General features: G+C 41.6%; 1 long non-coding RNA gene across 1 annotated transcript in view; it reads left to right on the top strand.

Moving 5' to 3' along the window:
* Window positions 1-2,970, top strand: part of LOC116661286 — a 23,985-nt gene extending 21,015 nt beyond the window's left edge. Inside the window, exon 4 of the long non-coding RNA XR_004317126.1 lies at window positions 2,961-2,970. This is a non-coding gene — a long non-coding RNA (uncharacterized LOC116661286). The remainder of the gene's footprint in view (window positions 1-2,960) is intronic.
* The last annotated feature ends 15,385 nt before the right edge of the window (window positions 2,971-18,355 follow it).

Below are 18,355 nucleotides of genomic sequence, written 5' to 3'. Positions count from 1 at the left end.
TAAAGGCTAGTACAATTCCAGGGTTAAGCAACTTGCCCTAGGGAAATTTTATGATAAAATATTAAGAAAAATAGTAAATGCCCAAAATGACATAGCATTGTCCTCTGGTGTTTAGATAATGTATGGCTGTAATTTTCTTACTTTATAGTTTTCTACATTTTCCACCGTGTGTATGCACCACTATATAGTAAGAAAATGCAAATGTTTAAAGAGAAAATCTCTTTTCCAGATATGATTTGGTTAGAGGATGTGTCAGATACATATATAAGAGAAATCTTAAATACATGTGTCCATAATTCACTCTTTAATTTCAGGAGCAGGAAACTCAGGAATGAAATAGATTAAGAGAATCAAAGATACTTGTATTCAAGATTAGCAAGTGGGAGTGTCCTCAACCAAAACGGTGATAATCTATAATGCAGGGATTAGATGTGATAATGAAGGTACAAAGACAACATGAAGTAGAAAATGCCACGTGGCAAGCACTGAGTAAAGGGAAATTACTGTGATTATGCCAACATGTGTGGTCAATTCCAAGCACATGATTGTGTAACCCTGCTAGAGGGAGAAACCTTCCAGCCTTGGCTGGAGGGGGGGGGAGTATCCAGTGTCTGTATTTTTCAAATGTCTACAGGTGCTTCTCATGTGCAAATTGATATATCCTGCACGAGAACCATATCCCAAAAGAAAATCTAAAAGACCTGAGGACAATGATGCATAGATGACCACCCAAGCTTTTCTGCCACAGAAGAGTGGTTCCAGTCTCGGAAGACTGAGCAAGAGGCTCAGAAGTCCTTAGCTAAGGACAAGCAAGTCGGGACTTCTAATACGACCTAAATGCCATCGACGTGGGAGGGCAGTTCAGCACAAGAAGGGAGCGCCAGTTGAGTTACATGGAAGTTTCATCCTGCATCCAAACCCGTGATGGATTGGGTTCCCGGAGGGTAAACCTCCTGCTTCCCTTGGGGCATGGACCGGATTCCACAGGAGGCTGAGACAGGAAGTATGAGGCAGAGAAAAATTCCCCCAGGAGACTCCCGAGTCTGGGTTGCCAGGGAGGGTGATGGTACGAGCGCGGTCCCAGCTCCACCCGCACACAGGGGCTCCGAGTGGCTGTGGAGCTGCGCACTCCCGGCCGGACCTCAGACCTGAATGCAGAGCTCTGGGCTGTGGCCTGGGGAGCGGCTTGAGCAGCAAGCTGTCCCCGTCATTCTCTTAGGTGCTGCAGTGACTCCCACCACTGTGGCCACGGCGTTCCCAAGCCAATGTTTTTAGTGACTTCAACCCTATTTACAGGTGACCACATCCGGTTAGCCTGTGCTGCTCAAAAGGAAGGTCCCACATGGGGTTTTGATGTGTTAGGGGGGTTGCTAATACCTGGCCTGCTTTGAATCGTTTCATCCTGACAGCAGCCTAGGCAGTGGAAGTTTCATCTCCCAATTTTATTTCAACGTTTTTTGTTGAAAGTATAGTTGGTTTACAATATTGTGTTAATTCTTGGTGTACAGCATAGTGATTCAGTTATACATACATAGATATATATTCCTTGTCATATTCTTTTTCACTATAGGCTATTAAAAGCTACTGAATGTACTTCCCTGTGCTATACAGTAGGACCTTGTTGTTTGATGCAAAAATTAGTAAACAAAGTATTTGCAGACTATACCTAGCCATGTATATGACAGAGTTGAGTTTATCTCAGAATTTAAATGTGGTTTTGATCTCCAGGATCTCTTTATAAACTTATCATAAGTAAAGAGCCTGTGGACCACTTCTCAGAAAAATGTTTTAAAATCATAAGATTTAGAGAATAAAGAAGAAAGATAATTATACTGAAAAGAAGATATCAAAATATAGAAATGGGCACTTGTGATACAGTAATATCTGAATTATTGGAAGAACGTGTTGAGTAAGAGGATCCAGTGGTGGGTCTACTAACCGCAATATTCTGCCATAGCCGTAAGTGTAAGTCATCTGAGATCCGCAACAATTGCATTTGGAATGTAAATAAAGTTAAATAACAAATAAGCCATGAAGTGTGGATTCGGATTCAGGGGTATCTCGAGTCCATATCCACACCACTTCCCAGAGCTCCTTGCTCTTCCCATAATGTCATTGAAAGAAAGAAGTGGGAAAGTTTGTGAAGCGAAGGGCATGTTCCATGGTAAAGAAATCTCGTAGCAAACCTGGGAGCATGGCCAGGGAAAGGTTAACGCTGAGATCAGAGGCCGTGGGAAACCAAGCAGGGGCAGCTCTTTACAAGTCACATCATATACTCTGTGTGTGTCCACGTGTGTGTGCATACAGATGCGTGGGCCTGTATGATGTATACACCTGCATTTCGTGTGAAGCCGCCTCACTGTCCAAATTTGAAAACCATCCAAACGTGCAGTGCAGTTAGCTGAACCTCAGCCAGACGCTAAGCTGTGTGTTTTTGCTCTCTATTCTGATGGACTCCACGAGTAAACCACGCACCGGCTGTTGCTTACAGGGACAACAGCTCTGTAGGCTACAGGTCCATGCCTTGTTTTACTGCCAACTCCGATTTCACTTCAGGACAAATTGCCATTTGAAAAAGGGGGAAGCATTCAGTTGGCCCACAAGTCTCTGAGTGAGGAAAAAAGATAACCTTAGAGACAGCTCTGTGGGACAGCATCCAGGAGGGGGCAGAGGACTGGGCTGCGAGTCGAGGCTGTGTTTCTTTCAAGCTCTGCACTGACTTTGAGGCGGCATGTCACTTCTTTGGCCCTTGATTTGTTCAGCTTAAATTAGAGTCTTGGACCTGTTTGACCCAACGTTAGAGTATCACTTTTCTGCTTGGTGACCCTCCATGGCTCCGCAATTCCTTCAGAGGGAAAAATACCCACATCCTCACTGCAGTCTCTTAGGCTCCACCCCCAAAACCACCACTTATATCGTATTCACTCTGGCCCACACCAGCCTCCATGCTGTCTGTCCAGCGTGAGGGAACTCCAGGCCTGTGATCACCATTCCCTCTGCCCCTCCTCTGCCTGGTCCTTCCCTCCATCTTTGCCTTATTCAAAGGTCACTGCCCCATCCCCACTCCTCCCTACCACACATTCTTCGTCCTCCTTTATTTTCCCCACAGCACTTATCACCAGCTCACATACCCTGTATTTCTTTCTTTTATTTATTTTCTCTGACGATTTTCAGACTGGAAAGGCCACGGTGGATAATAGCAGAGAAATGGGGGGAAAAAGGCAAATGAGGGAAGGTATCTTCTAAAAGCTAAAATGCCCACCTGGAAAGGAGTTAGGAGATAAAGTAGTAGTCGTTAAAATTTTGATAAAGCCAAGGTAAGTAGTCAGGACTAGTTTCCACAATATTTGGGGATAGGGAGGCAGCAATAAAAAGAAATTTATCCTGAAAACAAGAAATTAAATTCTTGGGAAGATGATGTGTTCAGCTTGAGATATCAGTAATAATTTTATGACCTTGGTCTGATAATACCCTGCCTTATAATTTGATCTGTTTGGCAGCTGGGTCGTGAATCTAATGGTGCCACAGTTTCGTGAGAAGTACAGACTACCCCACGATGGGAACGGGACAGCCATCTGTATCCCATGGGCAAACTGGGGTTATTTTATGAATTCCTTGAAATGAGCAAGTCATCAGTGGAGATTTCGGTGCTGTCGGTTATACTAGTGTATGTTTTGTGTCTCAGAAGCATCGGTTACCGAGCCAAACAATGACTTAGCATACCGAAACGGAGCCCGCTTTTCTCCATTAGATGCAATTATGCAGTCAGGCTTTCAAATAGGGTGCCTGTGTGTATCTTTGTCAATATTTATGTTGTACAAAGCTGAAGATTTACTGCCAAGGGAATGAAATGGAATATTCATTCAGGTACATCTCCACCATTGATTCTCACATCCTTCTGGTCATGTCGTCTAAGGATGAACTCAGAACCGATACTAGATAGGACTCAGTTCGGGCTGCAGCCCGTGTGGCACAGCTGTTGGCTGATATCCTTCTAAACAGAGTCATGTGAGCCCGCCAGCCTGTGCAGAAAGCCTGCAAGAGCATCCTGCCTCATGGCAGCAAGGGTCACAGGGTCACCCCTTCCACACCTCACACCAGCCTTTGACATTGTTCCTACTTCTTCTGGCCGATGGTTTCTGCCTGGTTCCTTGAGTGACCTCTTGGCAAATCACTGGCTTGAATTCAGGATGAATTTGCTGATCTGGAGTATCGGTTGAGCACAGATCCCCTCCTTCTCCAATGTCTTTGCCCATTTCTGTACATTTGCTTGGGCTCTGTTTCTCTTTGTTTGAACTTGGGTTTGAGCTCTCGGTTGCCTTTAAATGGTTGCATCTCAAAATAGATTTCCATAGGAAACGTCATCTTTTCTACTATGCATGGCGCACTTTTATCTACTAGAAGGCTGATGATGTGCACGTTTTGTATCTGAGCCCTTTCAGCTCACCACTGCCTTCAATTATATAGTTTTTTCTTTTTAAGCTTAGGAGACAGGAAAGGATTTTGGTCAATAGGGATTGCATTTTACATGCGGGTTCCTATCTGCAAAGGCACTCCTTTGTGCTTCCTGTTTATAAGTCTACAGATAGAGGGAGTTTTCGTTTTCCTAAATTACATTCTATATATAAAATATTTGCTTTTAAAAATATACATTATACATGGAAACGCGTCTGGTTACTTCGGTGATTGAAAGGTCATCTTGTGGCATCTTCAGTCAGCTATGCTTTGTGGCCTGGTGTCTGATTTGTGTTTTACCTTTGCTTTTGTTGTGTTTCGTGACCAGGTTCCATTAAGGGTGCAGCTGCAGTCCCTGGTGTTGAAGTTATGTTCGTTTATTCTGCTTATTTTCAAAAGGACTATAAGCCAATTACCTGTTATTCCAAAATGAGTCATAACTGTAAATATGTCTTATTGGGGCTATTGTCAGCATTAATAATAACAACAACATTCTGAGGGCAGCAGATCATTTGGTATTTTAACACATACGAAAAAAGCCTTGGAAAAATGTTAGTGTTCTAGTTAAGTCAAATAAAGGTCATTGAAAGGAAAAGTTGTACGCTTTTGGGAGAAATTGATAGAACATTTAGAACTTTATAGTCTCATTAATATACCAATTAAATAATTCAGCCTCCCCCTACCCTACAGAACAGGATGGAGAAACAGCTATTCTAGAGAGATTTTTCAGATTTATTCATTTTCCTCTTCTCTAAATAATCCCTAATGAATTAGAAAATTCAATCCATTTCTGAGAGTAGGCAGTCTGTTATTCTGTATTCAATGCTGGATTGAAACTTATTTTGTGTTCTTTTCGTTCATGGGAGATAGAATTTCCAAGTGCTTTTTGAATTATTTTGGTTCCTCTAAAATAAAATGCCTTTGGTGCTGATCTCCTGACCTCAGTTTCCTCCTCTCAGTTTTCCCCATGATCATTAATGACACCCCACATGCCTCTTTAGTTATGCCTCTTAGCTGCTGAAGGGGAACAGTTTCTGACAGATGACCCTGGAGCACTCCACCCGTGCTTCGGTAGGCCTCGCACCCAGGCACCAACCCTAGTCTCCTTGGCCTGAAATACCTTTCTCTGATTTTCTGCCTGGAAGGAGTCTTGCCAAGCCTTGGCAGGAACCCTTCCACGTTTTAGAGATTTTCTGCTCTCCTCTCTAGGCATGAATTGCACTTGATTCTTGTCTTGATGGTGCGTGATCGTGTCCATGTCCATTGTGCTCCCCGGCTGGACTGATCCTGTCGGAGGCAGTAGTCAGGCTTTTCACCTTCCCGTCCATGTCTGGAGCACCACAGCCTGGACCCTGGTTCTCATACATGTTTAAGTGACTTGAGCTTGGAGTTTCAACGCACTCACATAAAACTGTTAGATGAGTTGGCGGTAATATTGCCCACAAGATCCCCACAAGGTTCTATATGGCACATGTTTTTTTCTGAGTGAAATTTCTCTTTTATTTGTTTTAGTGAATTCCCCACTGTCCTTTGAGATTATTAGAGTAACCCTGAGTTGTTAACCACAATAGCTCTCCTCACACCAGCAAATGATCCTGCTGTCTGAGAACTCAGACATGGGACATAAGAGAAATAATCTATCAGTCTTAAAATCTGGAAGCCATAAAATACCGTTTTGTACTTAGAGCACCCACAGCACAAACACCAGTCTCTCAAGGATTTGACGCTGCCTTCCCAGAGGGCGGGTGCCGTAAGTGAAATGCAGTGAGTGATGAAGTGAGAGCTCTTCGTCTCTGGTACTGTCTTTTCCACCCTTGCTGTGTTAACTTGATCTTCCTTTCATATATTAAGTTCTCCATTTAATTTACTGCATTTAATATCAGTTGTTCTTGAACATCTTCTTGCACCCGCCCCCTCCACTCCCTCTCTCTACAGTGCTCTCTCACCCACGCCTCTCCTGCCGCTCTCCAGGACCAGGCCTGACTCCCCCACGCCCTCACCTCTGTTCTGTCTGCCCACCAACTTCACTGACATTTCCTTAACTCCGCAGAATGAACTTCCTAAAATGACAGCTGAGTAACTAGGGGGGATTGTAGAACTCTCATCTCTTTACTGATACATTCGTGTATCCATCCAACAAACACTGAGCACCTGCTGTGCCAAACACTGTATCAATTGCTGGGGAGACCAAGACAGGTAAAATATGGTGTCTGCACTCCCCAGGCCAGGTGAGGCATGGCGAGTAGTTGATGGATTGCTAAGCAGGTGAACACACATTGGACTTCCTAGATCTGGAAATATTTGAACTGAATCTTGAAAGGTGAAAGGAAGTTAGCTCTCTAATATGTGGTAGAGGGAGTGGACAATTCATGCAGAGGTAGAGACATATAAGAGTACACAGCATGAAGCGGCTTGGCCAGACTGAAGAACAAGTAGGGTTAGAACAAAGGATCCATACGAGGGAATATCACGTGCACAAGGCCTCTGTCACGATGGGCCTTGTGTGCTTAGACTTGAATGCATCCTTAAAGAAACAGGGATATATTGGAATATTTGTAAGCAAGAGAATTCCATAACGTTTACGTTGAAAAAGATCTGGTTATTCTGGCAGCAGAATGGAAGATACTATTTTTGGGGGGAGGCCCATATTTTGGGGTGAAAGGATATTTTGGGGACCACCGCAGGTAGCCCAGGCAAGTGGCACACGCCTGCAGAGAGGCCCTGGGCAGAGGGAGAGAGACATGGGCGGCAGAAGTGGTGACTGCTGCAGAGGGGACTGCAGGGCCGGGGCGGTGGGACGCAGAGCTGCTGAGGTGACTTTCCAGTGACCCATCCGGAGAGCGGATCTGCAGGGGGAGTGTAAGGGGAGGAGCTGGTTTCGAAGGGATGGTTCTGTGTGTGGCATTTTGAGTGCAAAGTGTCTATGGGACATCTGAGGGTTGATTGCATTGTTAAGCTGGATTCACCAGTCAGGAGCTCAGAGGAGCTGTGGGTGAGGCCGTGGGGGCGATTCAGTCCTGCCAAGTGGAGGATTGAAGACGAGGCCTGGGAAAAAGGGCCATGTACATGGCAAATGGGAGAAGAGAAATCCACCAAGAGAAAGAAGAATAGCAGAGCAGTTGGGAGAAAACCAGTTGAGGCAACACAGAGAAGGCTGTAACCTGGCTTAAGAGGGATTTGAACACTGACTAAAAGGAGCATAGTGAGAAAGGGGGGGTGTGTGGGGCAAAAAAGCAAGAGCTAAAGCCCACCTTTAATTGCCAAGCCTGGGGAAAATGCGGAGGAGGACTATAGTTAGGTAGCCTTTAAAAAACACATCTGTGTGTATCTGTGTGTGTGCATATGTGCACACACAATTTTCTGCCTGGGCTTTTTAAATTTATTTAAGTAAAACAAAAATTAAGGGGGGGAAAATTCCACTGAGAGGAAAATATTTGTCCACGGCAAAAGCTACCTGGTAATCAAATAAACAGGAGCTGAAAATGCCCACTGGGTTGAAACACGCAGCCACAGACTGTGCAACTCCTGTCTCAGTGCCGCGGTGAGGTCCGTGGAGGATGCAGGGCTCTGAGCCCTGAGGAGTCTTCAGTGCAGGTACTTCTCCAAGAAACTGGACTTTAAAGGGAAGAAGAAAGTGTAGAAAGTATAAGAGAGCAATACAGGGCCGTGAGAGAGGCTTGGGCGAGGGTTAGTTTTGTTTTACAGTGGGCGTTTCTGGCTTTGCTGAGTTGCTAGGCCTTTGCTTTTGTTGGTCTTTGTTCCAAAAGCTTTTTAGAAAGTTCTTCTCGCTTGAATATCTGAACAGATTAAATCATGTTGGGTTATTTCTGGTGTTTTATTTTTTAATTAAAAAATTATCTGGAATTTATTTTAATGTCGAAAGTGAGGACCCTGTGCCAGGTCTTCCAATGATTTAGCTAATTACTCCAGTACTTGAATCCAATGATTTGAAGTGTCAGGTTTTTAATATTACTAAAATCTCATAAATATCCACGTCTATTCTTGAAATGTATTCTATTTCATTCATACCCTTAGTGCACTATTTCTATACTGTTTCCATGATGATAGATTAATACCTCCTAGAGTTTGTCCTATTTTATCCTTTTCCAGAATGTCCCTAATACTACAAATTCAAACATCCCTCCTCATTATTTTATTTGTAGATTTCTGTATATTTCTGGAAGAACTTTAGGATCACCCTTCAGATTTTTTTCTTAAATCCATTTGGGATTATTAACTATATTTGCATTCAGATTCTAAATTTATTTTAGAGAAAAAATGTTCTATGTCCCCCAAATTTGAGTCTGCCCAGTGAAGAGTATGGTGCATTCTACTGTTCATTCAATCATCATTTTTTTTTCTTTTTTTAAGTCATTTATCAGAATCATTTTAACGTTTATCATTCATTTATTTCTGAATAGTCTGTGCATTTGTTGTCATTATAAATGATATCTTTCCTGGGTTTTGAACTGGGTTGATTGCTAATAAAGTCTTAATTTCTGGCTTCTCTTGAATATGAAGGAGATCTGACAGTGTGGGGCCCTCTTTCCAATATGGTGACTGTGAGCAGTGCGTTTCCTTAGGATGCCACTTGCCAACTTGCCAGTGGCTGCACACACTCCACACATTTCTGCTACTTTCCTGCCCCCTGTAGGCAGATGAATTCATGTAGGGTTAGGTGGGTTATGGACACAGATACTGACATCACTGCTGCCACGCTGCTGACCCTGTGTTGTCACTAACTCTGGTTCTTGCTCTCTGACCTCCCTGAATATGACAGCTCCTTTTGGGCTGTGGACCTGCTGCATCTTTCCAGCACTGTCAGCTTTTCTGCAACACAACCCTGCCTCTCAGGTCAGAAGCAAATGTCAGCTCCTCCTACCCATCCACCCCATCCACGGTCTTGCCATTCCTGGCCAGAGTGGTCCCTACCCCTTGACTGAGCAGTAACCCTAAAGGGGCTATAAATTTGCGTCTCATCCACTGTCTTAGTTACATACCTGTGCTAGTTTACTTTAAAGGTCTGCCAGTTAGGAGGGGAGGGTCTAAAAATCTTTTAGATCTCTGGCCTTATGATTTCTAACCGCTCCCCCACCCTATGGAAGAGCTTACCACAGATCTCTGCTGCCCCGTCTGTAGCAATGCCCTGTAAATTACAGACAAAGAGGAAAGAACTTCGAAGCCACCACCATAACTTTGACTTCCTGTGACCACACAGACCATAGAAACATCAAGATAAAAATTCCTGAAGAAGGATATTTTGCTTAGGAAGACACTTTAATTGCATACCTTTCTGTGACTCGTAGTAACTTCATAGACCCTCTGAATGTGCTGCACTCACCTTCCGAGACTCAAGGGAGCTTGCTCACTTGCCTATATTCAGTGTATTTCCTCCAACATTCTCTATGCATAGCTTTCCAAAAGGTACATTTTTATTTCTATTTAAATTGTTAGATACATCCACAACATTCTTTTTTTAATCCTCAATTACAAACCATCTCCCAAGATTGTATTATTTCAACACCGAGAGTGAATAATATGCCTCAAGATTCCCAAGTTTATTACCAGCAAATAACTATGGTTGGTTGAAGATTTTTAAGCATGTTACTCCTACTAAGGTTATATACGTGAAAGAAACAGGTTGTAATTAGTCTTCTTCCGATGGATTTTATATTTGCCTTTTGTTTAGATTCTTTCACTGTTGAATATTATTATTACCATGAGTGTCTATTCTCTTTGGGAATTAGTTCATCATTTGCCCCTCTCATTTACAGGAGTAAACGAATTGATGTTGTCCTTCCATCCATCCACCACTCCATGTTTTGTGTCCATTCTTTCAACAGGTATTCAGTTTGGGTTCACCAACTTATCTGTGGCCTCTTTCAAGTGGACCCTCTGTTGGTACTGGAGAACAATATATGGGAAATCATAGTGGGTACGTGGAAACTTGACTACCCAGTATAGACGCATGGTGCCAGGAAAAGCCCAGGACATCGCAGTGTGGCAGCCCACCATACAAGGAACAGCATTTCTGGATGTGGTGGACCCATGTGTGTAATAAGGCTTCATGCGGTGAAGAATTGGAAAAGTCCAAACATGCATTGGCGTTGCTTCCTAAGGAATCCAGTTTTCGGTATTGTTTAATATGAGTGGGAGATGCTAACACTATCATCGTTATAAACAACATAGCTGTTGTAGCTGTAATTGTTATTATTTTTATAATAATTATTTGTGACTTACAAGAGCTCTTACAGGGGCAGTTGTTAAGAAGCGTGGCCATTATACTCTTGCTGAAGAGTTAATTCAGTACAAGTGTGGTAATAGCATTAATAAGTACTCACTCTTTTGATCCTCACAAGACTATAAATGACACCCAGCAGTGCTTGTATAATGGATATAAAAATCTATCTGTTTAAGAGTTTGTAGAACCTAAAATAAGAGCAGTCATTCCACCGTATTTGACCATATAGTCCAGACTATCAGTTTAAAGTAGGAACCACCTGATGAGGCCAAAGAAACCTTTTGTGCATCCCCAATCATTCATTACCTTCCTGGTCCCCTGGGGCAGTGGTTCTTCCAGAAGGTGGCCCCCTCCCTCCTCCCCACACTACTCTTGGCCTTTGCTACCCACTGTTGGTCATTAGCTAAGCATCCTGATGTCCTGCATGTGTCTGAGCTGTGAGGGAACAGAACTCAGCTGTTTACAAACTGTATTGACTATGACCAGTCTGAACAGTCTCTCCCCTTCCCTGCCCACAAACCCACAGGGCAACAGGGGGCTCACAACCACAGCAATTCCCATGCCAGCCCATCAGGGAACTTTCTTCCCTAGAAATATTCTTACAACCAGGGCTGTTTCCTCCCTTACTTCATTGCCAGTTTCACTCCCAGGTTACAGTCCCCAACAAAAGGCTATCCCAGTTTGAATTTCTTAATCAAGTCTCATTGATCCTGAGAACCTGACACTTTCACATGAACACTCATAGAAACAGAACAGGGCCTGACAGTGGCTGTGGGCCAGGTTCCTCGGTGCGGGGACTTGCTGGGTGCTTCAGGTTCTGTAGCCTGGCCCGAGATCTGCTCCCAGGATGGCGTCATCACTTCTGCAAGATATCGGGCCAGGCTTCAACAGTTCAGAGCTTCATTTTATCACCTGCAAACAGAATAATTCCCTGCTGCATATTTTAAGACTGTTATGTACCACAAAGGGTGCTTAGGGAATTCAGTGAGTCAATGCATGGAAGTCACACAACCTGGTCCTCAGGGAATGTTAGTTATCTTCATTATGCACCATCAATAAAATTGGCTGCACAGACTTGGCCAGGTATCAAAGCTACAGGCACAATAATTTGACAATGTGTCACTGTCTGAATCATAGTCACAATTTTACACAGTAAAACAAGCTACATGGGACCACACAGCTTTCAGCGCACCCAACTCCCCACCCCAAGAACCCTCACTTTATCTGATTTGCTTGCTACCCCTACTTTTTGGAGAAAGCCTGCAAATCACACACAGTCAATGACTGCTAGGTTATGTCCATTCCCATTCACTCAAATTGCCCCATATTCAGTATCCACTGTGCTGCAAATCATAGACTAATGTTCAGAATATGGCAGCAAAGCCTTTCCCGTTCCACAGTCAGAGAAGTACGAATCTGTCATGTTTAATACGCCATATGACACTAAGCAAGGCAGAAAAACAGGCTCCTGTGCTTTAAGAAAACTTTTAGCAATGACGTTTGAAACTAAAAGTGTTTTTGTTTGACCTTCAGCTAACCAGAAAATTCAATTGACTCCTATTCCCCATTACTCAGGTGTCCTGGTTTGATTGTATTAGGCACTTTTCCTCATCTCCCCAGCATGACTTTGCTCCATCAGCACAGATGGAGTGTCTCCAAGGCTGCTCCGTGTGCATGGGCGTGTGCGTGCACTAATGTGCACCCACTGATTGCTGCCACTGATTCATATCCAGGGGTTGTTCTCTCTTATAACTCAAGCATTGCTTTATTATATCCTAGAAAACTGCTTTTAGATCATTGACTGAACTATAGACCATCTTCTTGCCAACATTAGGAAGTGATGTCTTCCATGACACAGGTCCTGTGTGCTTATACATATGTATAATTATGAATTAAACATGCATGTCACCCCCTCACATATTTAATTTGAGCCTTCCCAATTGAATGTGCACAGTAAAGTCTAATTTCCCATAACAGGAGAACTTTTAGGAAAAAGAAGAAGGAATTAGCCACCAGGGAGAAGACAGGATATCAAGCAGGAGTTTGGTATAAAGTCATTTATTCTAAAGCTGCTCTGGCTCAATAAATAAGTGGAATTGACATTGTTGTATCATGCCAGAGCATCTGCTATTGAAGACCGATTTTAATTTACTTTGATATAAGTGGAAAATTGTGTCAGAACAGCATGGGAAATGAAGAACACTGCATCTATCTGTACTCCTGAAGTGTGTCTCAGAGCTGCTGTTTTGAGGAAAATTATCTTGTCTGGAGACAACAGAATTGTTTTCATTGTTGGAATTTTTGTAGCTTCCTGAAACCCATCTGCAGGTGATTCTGTAAAAGTCTAGAGTTGACTTAAATAGCAGGAAATTTTAGCCTATTGAAAACAGGAGAAATGAAATCTTTTTGCCTACCACCACCACCAGGCAAGCACGTGTACACCCAGGGAGATTTCACATCAGAGGGAATGACAAAGCTGGTTCTGTTACCGAGGCCAAACTTGTTCTGCACACTGCACAGCAGTGATAAAAATATAAATCAGGAGACAAGGTTTTGGGGCAAGGAGTAGTAACTTTATTCAGAAAGCTGTCAGACCAAGAAGATGGGGGACTAATGTCCTGGAGAATCATCTTGCCCAAGTCAGAATTCAGGCTCCTTTTAAACTAAAAAGGGGAGGGGGTGGGGTTGGTTGTGCAAACTTCTTGCGGCAGGCATTCTTTGTTCTTGCAGCCGTCCACGTGGGTCAGACTGTGATGTCCCTGTAAATCTCCAACAAAACAAAGGCTATTCTCTATTTTGCAACTTGCCATCTCTGCGTAAGTGCAGAAGTGCTAACATCCTTAAAGGTCAGAGCCCTAAGAATAGGCTTTCCTGTAGGTTTTAGGCTAAAGGCAACGTTGTTTTACAAAAGGTGCAGAGCCAGCAAGATTAAGCCTGGAAAACAGGGCACAGTGCTTCAGGCTGAAGGAACAGATCCAATGTGGCATCAGATTTGTTCTCGATTACAGTTTTAGTTAGGGGAAATTTTGCAGTAGAAAATCCCCTCAGTTGTTTTCCTTGCTTTGCCTGAGATCTTGTTTGTTGGCTTGTGGTCTCATGGTGTCAAAACCGTATGTTCAGATGAATACTATTAAAATCATATGGTGCAGAAAATATATCTGTTCTGTTTCAAAAAATGACTGAAACACTTATCTTTGTTTATTCCTATACAATTTGGATTGAATCTATTCTCGAGTTTCTTTTTCCTTCAAACCAGTTTTTTACTGGATGGTTTAAAGCCCAAATTAAAGAATTTTGGAGAAGGCTCATGTAATGCATAAGAGCTTTACATCCGAATTTAAGACTGACAGATATTTATACTTTTAATCAAGGAACAAAATAAACTTTGTTAGTCGATCATTTATGATGTTTTTAATTTTGTCCATGTAATCTTTTGAATGTTGAGAGCCTTAGACACTTGATCTAACAAAACAGGTATCATTGCTTGACTGTGTGAAGTAAAGAATCCCAGTAGAGTTTCCTGCAACTATATTTTATTAAAAATAATAAAGAATTCTTGCTCTCTAATAAAGCAACGGACAGAAGCACATACTGAGTGTTTAAAATAAATCAGACTATGGGAAAACTTATCTAAACAAGTCAAGATAGTATAGAGAAAAATATATGAACTTGATGGAAAATAAACATTGTTCAATTAAGACCATATTTCTAAGAAGCAATTGATAAAAAAAAAAAAAAACCCAATTTTTAAATCATTTATTGAAAAGGTAGTTATATATTTCCAAGTTATATTCATAATTTTTACATAAAAGTGGGCTATCCAAATCTACATTATTAAACAATAAAATATACCAAATATATTTCCAAGATTGATTGATTTTCATGATATTTATAATTTTTGAAAATATAACTTACATATAACATATCCAAGCAGCTCTTGACTTTACCTCAATACTCTTGTCTACAGTTATTCCTACTCAACTTAAAAAATGTAATAAGCAAGGTTCAGTCCCTTGCTTTTGAACTGCCACTGGACTTCTGGATATTCCCTTAGGTTAAAGATGAAAAGCAAAGTAACTATTCTAATTTAAAGCAGTTGCTCAAAGACTTTAAGACATTCACTATCTATATGCAGTTATAAGAAAGACAAGTTTTCTGAAGCTTAAAAAAAAGAAATCTACTGCTGAAAATGAAATTCTGTCATGTCTGCTGACCACAACTATAAAGGCTTTAAATTAGTGTTCCCTTTATTTTTTTCCTACAAGCACAGGTCATGATGATCATTTTCACATTCCCTATTTGCTAGATGAATGAACGCTTGTCCACATGCTCAATACTGAGTGTTGAATGTGTGTGAAAGCCGTCAATCATAAAGATTTTTAAGAACACAAAGTTACTTTACAATGGGAAACAATATTACATAAATATATATGGGGAGGTACAAGCTCCAATGAAGATTCACAAAGAAAACTGCATTAATTTCAAAGTGGCATTAAGAAACATACTGAGAAATCACAGTAAGACTTTCAATGACATTTCATTCACTTTGTGCTACATTAAAGAACGCGTCTCAACATGTTCAATTCTGCAAGTTGAATGTGCGAGTAATCGGTAAATCACCTATCATGTTGGGAACACACAATTATTAAGAGGGGGGGAATAAACTACATAAATATGTATGGGGAAGTAATAACTCCAATACGGTATCACAGTGAAAATTCATGAAATTCAAACCGGTACTAGGAAACATACTGAGAAACCAGAGTAAGTGTTTCGACTGCAACACATTCCATTTAAGCTAGATGAACGAACGTCTCTCCACATGCTCGAATTCTGAGAGCAAAGTGTGTATGAAAGCCGTAAATCACCTAGCTTGTTGGGAACACACACTTTCTTTTCAGTTGGAAACTACACTACATACATATATATCTGGAGGTACAAGCTCCAACTCGGTTTTACAGTGGAAAAAGTATGAACATCAAAACGAAACTAGGGAAAAGTCTGAGAAACCAGGGTAAGGGTTTCAACTGCAACCCATTCCTTTTAAGCTAGATGAACTAACGTCTCTCCACATCCTCACTCTGAGATTTAAGTGTGTGTCAAAGACTACAGTCACCTAGCTTGTTGGGAACAAACAGTATAATTTCAATGGGATAAAACACGACATACATATATACGGGGAGGTACTAGCTCCAGATCGGTTTTACACTGAAAATTGCATGAACTTCAAACCGGCATTAGGAAACATACTGAGAAAGCAGAGTAAGTTTTTCTACTGCAAACCATTCCTTTTCTGTTAGATGAACGATAGTCTCTCACCATGCTCAGGTCTAAGAGATAACTGTGTGTGAAAGCCGCTTTTCACCTAGCTTCTTGGGAACACTAAATTTCTTTTCAGTTGGGAAAAACACTACATATATTTAATAAGGGAGGTACTAGCTCCAAATATGTTTAACAGTGAAATCTGCATGAACTTGAAACTGGCACTAAGATGCCTTCTGAGAAAATAAACTAAGTGTTTTAAATGCAACCCATTCCAATTATGCTAGATGTACGATAGTCTCTCCAAATGCTAAAATTCAAGACATAACTGTGTGTTAAAGCCGTTTTTCACCTAGTTTATTGGGAACACAAAATTTCTTTTCACTTCAAAACTACACTTCTTAAATATATATGAGGAGCTACAAGCTCCAACTCTGTTATACAGTGACAACAGCAGGAACATCAAACCAGCAGTATGAATCAGTTTGAGAAAACAGAGTAAGTGTTTCTTCTGCAACCCACACATTTTATGCTAGATGAACGCACGTCTCTCCACATTAAACGTTCTGAGAGATAAGTATGTGTGAAAGCCGTACTTCAACTAGCTTGTTGGGATCACAAAGATTCCTTTCAGTTGGAAACTACACTACATAAATATATATGGGGAGGAACTAGCTATAACACGAGTTAACAGTGAAAACTGCAGTAACTTCAAACAGGCACAAGGAAACAGACTGAGAAACCAGAGTAAGAGTTTCTCCTGCAATGCGTTCCATTTGAGATAGATGAACTAACGTATCTCCACATGCCCACTTTTGAGAGATAAGTGTGTGTGAAAGTCGTACTTCACCTAGCTTGCAGGGAAAACAAAGTTTTTTTCAGTTGGGAACTACACTACATATATATATATAAGGGGAAGTACTAGCTCCAAAACGGTTTTACAGTGAAAACTGCAGGAACTTCAAACCGGCAGTGGGAAACAGACTGAGAAACCACAGTAACTGATTCTCCTGCATCCCGTTCCCTTTGGGTTACATGAACGAACGTCTCTCCACATGCTCAATTCTTAGAGATAAATGTGTGTGAATGTCGTACTTCACCTAGCTTGAAGGGAACAAAAAGTTTATTTTCAGTAGTAAACTACAATACATACATACAGATGGGTAGGTACTAGCTCCAAAACGGTTTTACTGTGAAAACTGCAGGAACTTCAAACCGGCACTAGGAAACAAACTAAGAAACCAGAGAAATTGTTACACTTGCAAGCCGATCCCTTCGTGCTACATGATCAAGCGTCTCTCCACATGCTCAGTTCTGAGAAATAATTGTGTGTGAAAGCCATTTTTCAACTAGCCTGTTGGGAACACAAAGTTTCTTTTAAGTTGGAAACTACACTTCATACTTACATATGGGTAGGTACTAGCTCCAAAACGATTTTACAGTGAAAACTGCAGGAAAATCAAACCGGCAGTAGGAAACAGACTGCGAATCCAGAGTAAGTGTTTATCCTGCAGCCCTTTTTCTCTGCGCTAGATGAACGAAAGTCTCTCTGCATGGTCAGAATTGAGAGATAAGTGTGAGTGAAAGCCGTCCTTTTCCCAGCTTGTTGGGAACACATAGTTTCTTATCAGTAGGAAACCGCACTACATAAATATATAAAGGGAAGTACATTCTCCAACCTGAATTTACAGTGGAAACTACAGGAACTTCAAACCGGCACTAGGAAACAGACTGAGAAACCAAAATTTGTGTTTCTCCTGCAACTAGTTCCATTTGTGTTACATGATCGAACTTTTCTCCACATGCTAAGTTCTCAGAAATATTTGTGTGTGAAAGCCGTCCTTCACCCAGCATTTTGGAAACACGAAATTTCTTTTCATTAGGAAACTACATTACATACATATATACGGGGTGGTACTAGCTCCTACTCGGTTTTACAGATAAAACTGCAGGTACATCAACTTTGCACTAGGAAACACTCTGAGAATCCAGAGGAATTGTTTCTCCTGCAAACCCTTTCTTTGCGCTTGATGAACGAAAGTCTCTCCACATGATCAGGTCTGAGAGATAAGTGTATGTGAAAGCCGTCTTTCACATAGCTTGTTGGGAACCATAAGTTTCTTTTCAGTTGGAAACTACCCTACATATATATATATATGGGTAGGATCTAGCTCCAAATCTGTTTTACAGTGAAAACTGCAGAATCTTCAAACTGGCACTAGGAAACCGAATGAAAAACTAGAGTAAGTGTTTCTCCTGCAAACCGTTCCCTATGTGCTAGATGAACGAACGTCTCTCAACATGCTCAGTTTTGAGAGATAAGTGTGTGTGAAAGCCATTCTTCACCTAGCTTGTTGGGAACACAAAGTTCCTTTTCAGTTGCAATTTACAATCCAT

This window comes from Camelus ferus, chromosome 34 (genome assembly GCF_009834535.1).
Source record: "Camelus ferus isolate YT-003-E chromosome 34, BCGSAC_Cfer_1.0, whole genome shotgun sequence".
Taxonomy (NCBI): Eukaryota; Metazoa; Chordata; class Mammalia; order Artiodactyla; family Camelidae; genus Camelus; species Camelus ferus.
Note: the sequence above shows the minus strand (reverse complement) of the source record. Positions and strands in the feature narration are given on the sequence as shown.